This window comes from Plectropomus leopardus, chromosome 8, assembly GCF_008729295.1.
Source record: "Plectropomus leopardus isolate mb chromosome 8, YSFRI_Pleo_2.0, whole genome shotgun sequence".
Classification (NCBI taxonomy): domain Eukaryota; kingdom Metazoa; phylum Chordata; class Actinopteri; order Perciformes; family Serranidae; genus Plectropomus; species Plectropomus leopardus.
Window position 1 is genome coordinate 22,380,165 of NC_056470.1, and position 13,910 is coordinate 22,394,074.

Genomic DNA, 13,910 nt, shown 5'->3' on the forward strand with positions numbered 1-13,910 from the left:
GTGAGTCTAATAATTCAGTTCGAAGTATTTTATTGGTTATCCTTACATTGTATGACGGTGTGGTGGTTAGCACTGATACCTCACAACAAGAGGGTCCCTGGTTCAAACCTGGGTTGTGGTGAGGTTGTACCTTGGGTGAGGACAGGTGGTTATGGACAATGAACATTAAATTTCTCCTTGCATTTCTATTACACTGCTCAAGCTCTTTCAGGTTTCAGTGAATGGAGATTGGAGAGTTGGACCTTCTACACACAGATGCACAGGTGCTCTGATGCAGCAATCATCTGAAACCTCTTGACCACACACAGGTGATTTGCATTTGACTAATTATTGTGTGACTTCTACAAGCCATTGGCTGCACCAGTGAGCATTTAGATGTCTCCAGTTAAAGGGAGAGGACACTTATGCTTTTTTTTCTTTCTTTAAATTTGTGATTGATTTATTTCTCTTTGTAGAGATCTGCTTTACTTACACATCGAGCAGATATGGAGCAACATTATCAATCGTTTGGAGTCGTGTTTCTGGCCACCTTGAGAATGTAAGTCCGATATTTAACTCTCCTTTTAGCTCAACTTCTAAAATATCTGGCTCTTTAGTTTGTTCCACATATATATTAACATGCAATGAGGTCAAACATGCACACATACTTTTCTCTAAAAGATAAACCAACCTTTAAACAGCTCTCTGGGTATTTCAAACATTGCCTGTTAATTATTTTTCGAGAAACTGATGGTTACCTCTGTGATCTAAGTGAGAGGCACAAACTGGGGCTTCCTCGTTAGTTACCAAATGCTATGGTCGCTAGTTGCTAACTATATCAGTCTGCTGTTTGGTGCTGAGCAGGTGTTGAGTTTTTGCAGCTTTTTATATGAGAGCAGTAAGACTGAGCTACAATAGTATTGTTGCAGCTCGTTAAACTATGAGCTGAAACACATCATTAGATCATTAGGCTAAATCCGAGGGCAGCTGCAGTGGGATCTCTGTATGTTCATCACTACAGTCAACGCCTTTTGTCACATTATCGTATGATCAAATGTAATTATAAAGTATTGATAATAATAATAAAAATAATAAACTTTTAAAAACAACATTAACATGCTTTACACACGAATATAGATGCTTTAAATATAATATAAAAGTTAAATTACTAACGCTGGTCTGGATGATTTCGCAGATTTTGGGTCTAATTGAGAATCACGGGGGATCTTTTGCAGCCGCATTTGAGCTACCACACCCCAATGATTTTCACTGCCTTTCCAGTAACTTTGTGCCACTTTTAAGCCAAAACATGATCTTTTCCCACCATATTGTGAGTAAACCTAACCACTGCTTCACCACAATGTTGTTGTATGAATATCTTTATCTGAGGTTCACACAGACATACAATGGGAAAACTTTTTGTGGTGATTGGGTTGGTTAACTGCAGGTGAAGGTGAACGAATCTTTTTGAAAAATGGGACTTAAGAACAACGGGCGGTTGTTTTGGGGGATAATGGGCTGTTGGAAAAATGGGCTTTGGTCCATGGATGTATTATAGGAAGTCTGGATACAGCCATGGAGGCGGGGCTTTTTTCATTCCTATGAGAGCTGTTCATTGGCGCATGAAGCAAAAAATGTTGTTTTTTTTCCCCCAGTATAAAATACAATAAAATACCTGGATCTGGCCCATAAGGAATGCACACTAGAGACTTTCGGAGGCCGAGTGTGGCAGAGTGAGTAACTTAGTGCCTCGCTAGCTTGAATGGTGGTCTAAAAAATGTAATCTTGTGACTCTTTTAGACTTTCCAAATGTTATTGAAGTGGATGGCTTAAATCTAGATAGTGAAATGAGTTGTTTTGTGGGGGTTTTGATTCTCACAAAAAAATAATTTACTGATTTGCAAATGCTGTTTCCGGATGTAAGTCAACGGAGAAAAGTCTTTCTGGGCCAGTGGGCATCACGTAACCAAACAGAATGGTATAATTCCACTTTTGGCCACTTTGTAAAATTTGCATCAGAGCCTGGCACATTTCCTGGGGCTTGCTTTGGTTTAATGGGACATTTTTTGGACGAACAGGGCCTCAGAATTTTGTGCTGTTGGACCAATGGGACGTCCCCCTGATAAGTGCGTCCTTACAACTTAAATATAAAAATCAGTTTAATTTGTGGTCTCCTACATTTTTAAAATCAGTTAAGATTTGAAAATCCTCTAGTTCACACAAGACATTATTTACTTTTCACTGGCAAGAGCAAGGGAGCTAGCACACACACACACACACACACACACACACACACACACTCCATGACACTGACACTCTGTGGCTGCAGCGGCGGTTCCAGACAGGACTCATCTGTGCGTGTCTGCAGAAGCAAGGAATGTTGGTAGCATCAGCCCAGGAGAGGTTGTGTCTGTCTGGGCATGGATGCTGCCCTGTCACCCACCCCGCTGCTCCCACACTAAGCCTACCTCGGCCTCCCTGAGCAGCAGCAGTACGGCATGAGAAACCCTGAGACAAAGTCTGAATACAGAACAGAGAGAGAGAGAGAGAGGGGCTGGAAATCACAAGATGTGTGCAAGTTCACACGCCTGCTCCTCTTCACACCAACTCCATCTCTCATTGCTTTATACTCTGAAAATAATAATTTGCTAATCCATCCAGCCCTTGTTAATGAATGTAAAATTTGTCCGCCCACATTAAACCCCGAAATGTTTTCCGCTTGACCTGCGAGAGAGGTTGCTTTGGAGTATTTGTCACAGCAGCAGCACTGTGACAGGAGGCAGCCATAGTCTAATGTTGGGGGAGGAAAATATCCAAAGTATTTACAAAACACCCATGACACGTGTCAAATCAGTGTTGCGGTGCTGTTTGCAGTCAGCTCTTGATGGTACCAAAGGGTTGCCAAAGAGAATTCTGTAGCGCCGCGGCTCGTCAGCTGGGTATTGCATTTTCTGCTTTTATGAAATGAAATCTATGTGCGCGTCTTTCCCAAGAAACACTCATGAATTCCAAAACTACTCTGACAGATTTTCAGAGGCGTGAACGGATCTCTCTCTCTCTCTTTCCCTCTCTTTCCCTCTCTCTCTCTCCCCCGCTCTCTCGTCATCGCCCTCGTTCCCTTTTTGTCATTTCAATCACATTTTCAATGAATCCAAGTTTGCTGAGATAACTTTGAAGCCCAATCTGTTCTGGATTACCAGAGAAAATGGGATCCTCAGGGAAAACGTTATGTTTCTTCCTTTTGTAGTTGATTTGTTTCTTTGTTCTATCTATCTATCTATCTATCTATCTATCTATCTATCCATCTATCCATCTATCTATCTATCTATCCATCCTCTCGCTCTGGCCGCAGCTCTACATGAAACAATGATCTGAAAATGTCAAACCTCTTGTGGAGTCTATTTCCACAAGCCCAGTTAGGACAGTTATTAAATATCACAGAACAAGTGCAGCAAAGGATCAGACAACATCATCTTCCCTGTCATTACACACTGAGCTGCAGCATTCACGACACCAACGGGCTCCTATCTTTCAGATATGTTCGGTGTAGATGGATGTTTGTTGTCTGAAGGGAATTCAGAGTATTAATTTCACTTGTGAAATTTTGTTGGTAGGTATGTGTAAAACTGGAGTAGTATGTGATGGGGAAAAGAGTGGGATTACTGTGCGAGAGAGATACAGGAAATAAAAGTTATGCAACAGTATAAGCTTGACATGATTCACTTCCTCAGAGTCCATTTTTGGTATATGTGACTCAAAATGACAAAATGAACAGATATATCTTTGTTACATGTTATGTTCTATACACCAAAATATATAAAAGGTGATTTGCTAAAAATAACCTTATTTGAGACCAGTAGGATCGACAGGCAGATAGAAACTGATACTAAAAGTTGGAGGAAGAACGCGTTAGATTGGAAGGTGCTGTGTGGTTGGCCGATAGCAGTTGGCATGATGCACCACAGAGCGACAAGGTGCTTCTGCCAGACTTTGTAGGACACACACACACACACACACACACACACACACACAGACACACACACACACACACGCGCGCCATCTGTTACAGACACACAGGCAGTGCAGGGGCCAGACATTTACTTCACATGACTCAGAGACAGAAACTCATCCAGATACCATATGTAGTTAATATGCATGACAGGGCTACATGCTTTATACATGATATACATGTACTTTTGAATCAGAGGGAAAGAAATGAACAACTTTGCGATACAAAACAGAATTAAACAAAAGTTTTTCACACACACTTTTAATGAAGTATTCGATTTGTACAGATACGAGTAATACATCATTTTTTAATATAATATCCTGCATGTTTTATACCTGACCAAGTTCTCAAAAAGCAGTTTAAGATTAGCAGTGATGCCACACATGTCATCAAGAATGTGTTTGAGAGTGCACATGTAAAACAAAAAGAAGGAAGTTTTGTTTAATGAGAAGACTTGTGTAAATAAGAAAAGATTAAAAAAAAAGATTGATGTATGCATGCAAACCTCACTTTTGTTTTTGACATAATGTGGCTTTTTCAGCTTTTCCTATGTAATGTATTGTGTTTTTAGCTATGCATGTGAATGATTTGTGTGTGTGTGTGTGTGTGTGTGTGTCTGTGTCTGTGTGTGTGTGCGCGCGTGCGCATTCTTCAAATAGCCCTTTGAGGGATGCATTTTTTTTTATTGTATACTAAAATATATTAAGTGCTCTATAAAATAATTTTATTTTTACACTTTTTCTCATGATTCAGTTGATTTTAAAACATTTTTAAGTCTTCATATCTGTAGGAGACCAATTTGCCAGATTATTCAATATTGCTGCAACTGAAAATTATTTTCATAGTTTAAAGTTATTTGTTAATTTTTAAAGAAGTTTTTTTTTTAATGCCAGGATATGGTCAATTTTTTGGTAAATTATCAATCAGTGTTAAGTCCTCAAATGTCTTGTTTTGTACACAACCCAAATATATTCAGTTTACTGGAGTAAAAAACAAAAACAAAACAGAAACAGAAAATATTAACATTTTAAAAGCTTGAATCAGAGCATTTGGATGGTTTTATTCTTAAAAATTACTCAAACTGATGAATTGATTATTTAATTAGTTTTTAAATCATTGAATAGTTGAAAATCAATCAATTATTGAAGTTCTACCACCCAAATAATGTTTTTTTTGCATTTACATCTTTATTTTAAATAATGTTGTTTATGCAACCTCATCAGTTTTTTTAAATACTTTTTTGAATTTTTAAAGACACAAAAAATTCTAATTTCATTTCAGCCTGTAAACAATGTAACTGAATTTAGCATTAGTTATTTGACGTTACTGGTTTTCTGCTGATTTGATGAATGACTGTCGTGTTTCTGCCGCTTCATTGTCTGAGTGTGTGTGTGCGTGTGTCGAGGGGCAGGTTGTGTTTGGCTTCAGATAGAGTTTGGGTCGGGACCGGAGGCTTTGAGGTCAGAGTTTAGCGCCGTCGTCAGGCTCCGTTGTGTCATCTGTCTTTGTTGGGTAAATCACTTGCCTTCTGCCAGGGTCAAGGTTTGGTTAAGGTCAAAGGTCACCAACAACAGCCTGTGCCTTATGAAGCAAGGTGCTGTGTCTGTTACGTCTGCCTCGTCACAGACACAAAGACACAAACTCAGACACACACAAAGCTTTGTGGGCCTTATCTGGCGGGCTCAAGCCCACATAACAGCCGGACGTCTCCCCCTGATGTAATGCTCATGTTTAAACTGCTGCTTATTCTGTCTGATCTCCATATCTAATTGACTCCCGCCCAAAACACTCTCTGTGACCTCTACCCCTCTTACACACACATTTTACCCCTACATTTTCCTCCTTCACAATCTTCCTCTCCATCCGCCATCAGTCTTTTCTGCTACAGTTCAACTTTGCTGCTTCATCTTTTGGAAAAAAAAAAACTAATGATAAAAAGAGGCTGCTTACTAAATGGTCTTCTCAGCACCTGCCCTACCCCTCCTCCATCCATCCATCCATCCATGCATCACTCCATCCCTGCGCTCACCCCTCCTCCTCCCTCAGCCACCAGCTGAGCCTGCTGACGGCGGCGGCTGTGTGGGGGTTAAGGTCTGTTTGTGGGTGAGGGGAAGGAATAGAGGGATTTTGGGGTTGCTGGGGATGAATGAGGTCGTCTGAATCTGCGACACGTGCCGGGGCGGCTGTCGCTGCTGCTGCTGCCGCTGATTCACACTACTATCACCCCCCTTTTAAAACACAAACTGGCACACACATATGCACAAATGCACACACATTAAAATCTCGTGGCATTTTATTTTTTATCTGACTTAATCCATCTATTAGAGCATAAATGCTCGAGACAAACGCTCTTGACAAACATGGCGGTCGGCGTGGAAAGACACACACAAATATGCACATGCTAACATACACACACATACATGCACAGTTTGTCCCTGGTCCTGATTGGCTGGGTGCAGCAGAAGCAGGCAGGGGGGAATTAAGGTCACATGGTGTGTGCTGCTGTAATCCTTTACTGCACCCAAGGACAGGTCGGCCTCCACCAGCAGCATCAGCAGCAGCAGTCACCCCGCCGACAGGAAAAGGAAAAGGGGAAGGGTGTCTGGGTGGCAGTTCATGATCATGTTTTAATAAGAAGATCATATGTTTGACACACAAATGTCTGATGTCTTAGCCCTGTCTGCTCTGAGCTACAGTACACAAGACAACATGGAGGATGGTGCATGTGTGTGTGTGGAGTGAGATAAATACGTGCCGTAAATTTGAGCGGTAGATGCAAAGAGAGACAGAGCGAGTACAGTAGTACAGTATTATGTGTTGTTTGAGGCTGAGGTGACAGACCGGTACGCCTCTCACTCCAGTGATTTCGCCTGCTGCCTCATATACCCACAGCTCTACGGTCAGTTGCCATGGAAACAGGAGGATAGGGTGTATATTTTTTGGTGAAATGTACATTGGCGTGTTGAGGAGGACGGTGCCGATGGGGGTAGGGTGGAGTAGCGCTCAGTTGTTTGACTTGTTCATTTGTTGGTGTGTACATGCATGCATGCGTACATAAATATATACCGTACGTGTGTGTGTGTGTGTGTGTGTGTGTGTGTGTGTGTGTGTGTATGAGTGGGTTTTATGTTGTCTGGCTGCCACTTGATGTCAAGCACTGCTTTCTCCTTCTGCTCACCTGAGGGATGGAGGATTAGGTGATTAGTGTGAGATTATCGGGAGGTGAATCCCTTGGTTGTGTTAACGACTCAACAGTGGTTCACACACACTCTTTCAGACACATACACACACTCACACACTCACTCACTCACTCACTCATACATTCTTGTACCTCTATCTCTGTGAGGACCCTAGTTGACATAGTGCCTAGCCCGAACACCTAACCCATTCCCTAGCCCGTAACCCCCCAACTGGCCCCAGACATTATTATGACATCAAAATGACGTTGGACACAGATCACACAGATGTTAAATTTTGGTTTGAATGAAAATCATGTTGACAATATGTTAAAAGTCTAACAACATTTCATGTTGTCTGGATGTTAACCTTACAACATTTTACAGATTCTGCGTTCTTCAAACCGATGAAATGTTATTGTTCTATGCAGCATATTAAGAGGACATTGGATCGGGGTTACTCAACAACACAACTCAGAAGTAACAAGATACCAACATCATCTGCTGTCAGTAATCTGTGTCAAACTGACATCATCATTGGAGGTTTTCCTGATGTTGAATTTTGCTCAATGGACGTCACAAGCTAAATACACACAAATATCAACATCTAACGACATTTGTGGCCAGCAGGGTAACCTCAGCCATCACAACTAAATGCCTAACCCCAACCTTAATGCTGACCCTGACCTTATTGTAACCTAAACCTTCAAACCAAGTCTGAACCCTCAAACAGGCCTTTGAAGAAGTGAGGATCTGCCAAATGTCCTCACTTGTGTTAACTGTGTTCAGATCCTCACTATGTAGCAAGCACAAGAAAACACACACACACACACACACACACACACACACACACACACACACACACACACACACACTAAAGGATCCTGCTGTCATTTCCCAGCTCCATCAGCTACCCTTGCTCTATCACACTCTCCAGCGAATTGAGAGGCCCAATTGTGCTCTGATGTTGTGAAAGTGTTGGTTCGCGAGTGTGTGTGTGTGCATCCTTCCAAACGTGCGTATTCTTGTAGACTTCAGATATTTGGTCCAACTAAAGCACACAGATCTGGGACAGCAGAGCTTATAAGAGGGTAATGTTTTAGTGTTTCCATCTGAAACAAAAGTTTGCATACTCTGACTTGTATTTGTATTGATGCCCACATGTATGTGCCATATATGAATGTGTGATTCAGGCATTTATTAGCTAAATTCCTGCGCATCACTGTCTGTGTCATTTCCTCTGAATCAGCAGACTCTGGGTAAACAGAAGCACGACTAGTTTTAATTACAATGTTAATTGATAGGAAACAAAAGGGGCTTAATTAGGTGCAATGAGGCAATGGGCACAGTGGCACTGTGGACTTAATGATTCAATGCACTCAGCCTGCCGATACAGACACTCATCTGTACCGGCATACACACACACACACACACACACACACACACACACACAAACACACAAACACACAAACACACAAACATGCACTTGTAAAATAGAGGGCATACTGAGCGAGACAGAAAATGCATTGGGGAAACCCCGAGCAGGGAGAGAGCAAGGCAGCGAGGCAGAAATTTTAAGTTGTCGTCGTCATTTATTCACTGTGCCCGTTCTCGTTAACAATTTACGGATTCGCTGTTGTTCCACATACTAATGTTGTGGAATCGCCAGAGAGCAGAGGAGGAGCGGAGAGAGAGAGAGAGAGAACAGAAAAAGAAATCAGTAGGGCTGCAGCAGAACATGTTGCACAATCCAATCAATATTTTCTAGTCACAGCCGGCATCAGTCTCAGAAATAAACAAGCTTGATGAACCACATGGAAAATCGCAGTCCAACTCTGACAGAAACATTTTGAAAATTCCTCTCAGTGAGGGGGTGTTTGTATGGCATCAAGGTAATACGATGTCACTCTATTTGCTTATGTGAGCATACATGTTTGATGACTTTGATAATTGAGCTTTTGTTTGGGACCTCCCTCCTCCTTCCTGCTTCTCCACCACCTCCCCTCCTCTCATCCCTGGTGCCATTATTGCTGTGATATTTTTCTCTCCTCCATCCCAGAAGTAATTTGGCTTGTGAAATTGCACCTTTTTCCTCGACCCCCCCTCGGAGTGCTCCTCTTCGATTTCCTGTCTGGGTGGCTGCAATCACTCTTGCCTTGTCCTTGGTCCACGACCTTGGCGGCCAACACCCCCTACAATCCATCGTCATGGAGATGACCCCACATATATCACCATGGAGACAACCTTTGCACAGCAGCATGCCACACCCATCCTAAAGACTCAGCAGTCATTGGTGCCTATAGAGACACACACGCACACATTGCATAAACATTTGGGGAGATATCGCTGCTTGTTTTCGTTGTTTGGTATTCCTGTGAGCTGCTGTCTCACTGTGAGAAGTCTGAAAGTCAGGCGAGAGCAAAAATTCATGGAATTCAAATAGAACTTTCTCACAAAGTGAACAGCACGCAAATAGATCCCTTAGATGTATCAGTCACATTGATATGCTGTGATTAAAGAAGGGCGAGATAAGGCGAATGAAAGAGATAGAGATAGGAGAAATGTAGAGCGAGATAGGCACATAAAAGGACAGAGCAGTGGCCCCTTCGGGCTGCTTGATTAACTTCTCTGAATGCAGCACTCCTCGTTCTATTTTCAGATATTAACATCGACAAAAAAGCCAAAACAGAAATAAGCATTATCATGACTGCCCTCTTCTTCCTCACCTTCCTTGGCAATGCCGTCCTTGTTAAATGCATCGTCGCCATCATCGACACAATAGTTGCCCCCCCCCCCCCCCCCCTCAAAAGTCAGACTTTATTAAACATTCTTTTACTCGTCCTCATCACAATCATCTTTATCAAGGCCATTATTCTGAAAAGCTCCAGCTGGTATCTGTTCACAAAAATAGTGGATGTGTTTAAATAAATTAATCGAATATTTATCATGATTAAGATTTTGGCTTTCCACGATTAAATGAATACGATTAGCTGCAATATTGACATTAAAATATATGCTCCACTCATAGAAAACTGCAAATCAAACAAAGTGCTCCAAAAACTAACAGTTTCCGCTTTTGTAAAGATGTAAAGATGTGCATGCACCCTGCAGCAGCAGCCTGTGCAAAACGTGCCTGTTTGTTGCGTCTGCAGATTGCAGGACTAAAATCATCCGTCATCAACCCTCATCATATGCTGTTTGGAAATATTCTGGATTTAGGAGAGAAAATATTACATGCAAAAAGTACATTTTTGTCTGCGCTGTAAAGCAACACAACTACCATGGTTATTAACCTGAAAAAACACCACAATATGGAGTACAATGAATATGTGAGAGCTGAGAAGAAAAACATCACTAACGTTACCGTACCATTACGCTACTGTTAATCCTTGTCCTTTTCCAGTGTCAACTCACATTCACTGCAGTGCGTCATGGTACTGTGACTAACCCTAACCCAGCAGTGGATACGTATCCATAGTAGTTGCACTGAATTTAGGTGAAAAAGACCCTTATTTTAAGTCTAGTTTGGTGCAAATATTTGTTAATTAGCATAAATGTAACACCTTTTAAACGGGAAAGCAGAGCTCTATTGATTAAATGTTGGGTAAAAGAGTTTTGGTACAATTGTCTTTGTATTTTGCTTCCAGGGAGATGTACTAAAATCAGCTGAGGAAGAACCATATTTTGAGTCTTATTTTAATGCAGAATCTAGTACATTAGCAAGAATGTAGCAAAGTGAAAGTAAAAGCAGTGTTCTCTTTATTTAATTCAAACCTGGATCGATATATAAAAGTAATCTGAATTGTCATTTTGGCCATAGGCGCGCAGCCCTAACTCCTGCATACACAGCACTTCTCTGACTGACCGTCAGCATAGTGAGGTGTGCATCATTTGTAACTGGGCTGACTCTTAGATGCCACCAATTGTCTTGTATGTGCTTAACATCTCTGCCAAATAGACTTCCTCCATCTCTCTTGCTGAAAGCCCAGTCGGTCTCATGGCATGTGAGCAACTCTCATTACTTCCAATTCAATGCTAAACCCCAGAGAAAAGAGAAGTTGGCAGTTGGAGAGGAGAACAGGAGAGAGGGAGTAAAGGATGAAAGGAAGGAGAAAAGCGGGAGAACCAAAAATAACACACGTACCCCCCACCCTAACCCAACGCTTTACACCCACACCCTCAACCCCACCCTCTAACAGAAAGAGAGGGAAAAAATATGCGGACCCCCGTTGGAATTGCCAGTACCACTCAAGCATACTCTTATGCAAATTTTGCTGTGTCCGTGTCAACGGTTGCCGTGTTAACAGGGGGAGCTGTGGTACGCAGGCCCTCCTCACTGCCACATCATTTGTTTAAGTCATCCAAACAAAAGCCAGGGGAGAGAGCCACATGATTGGTGAAATATGCTTGTGTGGGACCACTGCAGTGGAATAATGATTGCGGCATTACTCCTGCGTGTGCCAGGGGCTGTGTGGCCATTTCATGCCAGCACTGAGTGAATGTAAGGGATGTTTATTCATGAGGGAGAGGCAGAGAGAGCGAGAGAGAGTAAGAAAAAGAGGGGTAATAAAGGATGGCGGGGAGGTGGGGGGGACACTGATATTACTCCTGTGTGAGCTGCCTGTGTCTGAATGTGCTGAGACTGTGGACCAGCAGAGGGAAGAAGTACAGGATGAAAAACAGAAAAGGTCTGCAGGTGCAAAAAAAAAAGGATCACCTTGTTGTGTGTCATTCAAATGGGAAAACATTTTTTTCAAACGGAGGTCAAGAGAATTGTGGGTTTGGGAAAATTTTAAACGTCTGCACCGTGCGTTCTTTCATAGCTATCTGAGAAAGGTGTAGGGCCTTGAGACTTGTAGGCGGTTATTAACATCATTTTCTGAAGTCTGTGACCTTTGGTATTTGGGTAAGATACACAAATGATTATTTTAAAATATTTTAATTTGAAATCCATTCAACAATTTCCAAGTTTTTTTATCTGAATTCAGTGTGTGTGTGTGTGTGTGTGTGCGTGCGCGCGCGTGTGTGTGTGTGTGCGCGTGTGTGTGTGTGTGAGTGTGTTGCGCTGCGAGTTAACACAGTGGTTGTTATGTGCTGATGCTGCGATGTGCTTCACTTGTTTTTATGTTTCTGGGGTTATTTATTAACTTAAACTCATAAATCCACATAAAATGGTTACTGTAGACTTAAATTGAATTCAACAGTCAGTTTCTTCCTTTGTTATTCGTAATCAATGGGTGTCCTTCTCTGGCTGGTTTGATTATTCACGTTTCTACTTGAGATAAATACAGGTACCAACATTTGAGATTTAACATATTTGCAGAAGGTTATAAAAATCTGCAACAAAAGCCTGAGAATCCGAAAACATCCAGAGTCTCTTTGTAGTAATAGTGTAAGCAGGGGCATAGCACCAAATTCTTTTTTCAAATGATTGAGCTACCAACTGCACTTAAGCATAAAGAATATAGACTTGATATTTGCCTTTTAACCTGCTTATAGCCTAATATAAATATAAATCATAGCTATGATGCTTATTCATGAAACTGATTAATTTATACATTTCTACTTCTTCTCATCAAAAAATGATGCTTGGTTACTTGCCCTCAGTGTCAAATGCTGACGCACTGTGGCACCCTTTAGTGGCTGTTTTATACGCATTGGGCTGCAACATATTTTGAACTGTCCAGGCAACTGCCGTAGTATAAAGAGCAAGAAAGTCTGCATAGGGCAGGCTGCAGGGTGAATGCATCAAACAAAGTTTGGACTTTCACCTGGAAGCCCACTTGTTAGTATCCCACAGGAAATGACAAGTAAGTTAATAAGTTAGTAAGTAAGTTATTTTGATAATAACATACTATGCTAATGACATGCATTATGCCAGTCACAAACGTGGTTATTTTAAGTCAAACCATGATGATGTTTGGTTACCTAACCATGTACTTGTTACCTAGACCTAAGGATGCAACTTTAAAACAATGTTTTTTACCTGCATTGTAAGTTTATTTTGAAAAGAGAGTGTATGGAGAAGTTCACCTGGTAGAGCGAGCTCCTCATGTACAAAGGCTGCGTCCTTGCTGCAGCGGCAGCAGGTTTGACTCCAACTTTGGCCCTTTGCTGCATGTCATCCCCCTCTTTCCCCTTTCACACTTGAACCGTAGCTCAACCTGACCATTAATATGAAGAACGAAACCTAAAAAAGATAAATGTTATTCGATGGCAGCACAAAACCAAGAGGGAGTCCACTTTGCACAAAAATAAAACTTTCAATCAGCTTTCTGTTCCACTACAGAAGAGCCTTGATCACTAAAATTAGGTGGGGAAAAAAGTGGATTTATTGATATCAGTATTGGTCATTGGCCAAATGAGTTGTTATATATTGGCATATTGGATATCAGCAAAAAAATCCAATATCATGCACTCTTACAAGGACCCAATGAAGCTTGTGGCTGGATGTGTGATGGATAAATTGTTGTCTACCCCCACAACTGACCCTCTGTCTTTTTGTCTTTTTGTATTTTCTCTGACAGATCCTTGGGAAAGTACGAGTCACAGGCAACAGAAGACCCCACTCAGGTAAAAAAAAAAAGATCTGTAAGCTGCCTTACCATAGATTACTGTGACATTCACATTTAGGTGCAGATGCAAAGTCTGAAGTTTGAGGAGAAAGGACGCAATTACCGATTTTGTGGGGAAATGCAAAACTAACATAACGAGAAGTGTAACGAGTTACTGTTGGCATGAAATTG

At 41.6% G+C, this 13,910-nt stretch overlaps 1 long non-coding RNA gene across 1 annotated transcript in view; it reads left to right on the forward strand.

Annotated features, from left to right (window-relative positions):
• Positions 1-390: 390 nt before the first annotated feature.
• Positions 391-13,910, forward strand: part of LOC121946585 — a 37,476-nt gene continuing 23,956 nt past the window's right edge. The window contains exons 1-2 of the long non-coding RNA XR_006106032.1: positions 391-538; positions 13,692-13,737. This is a non-coding gene — a long non-coding RNA (uncharacterized LOC121946585). The remainder of the gene's footprint in view (positions 539-13,691; positions 13,738-13,910) is intronic.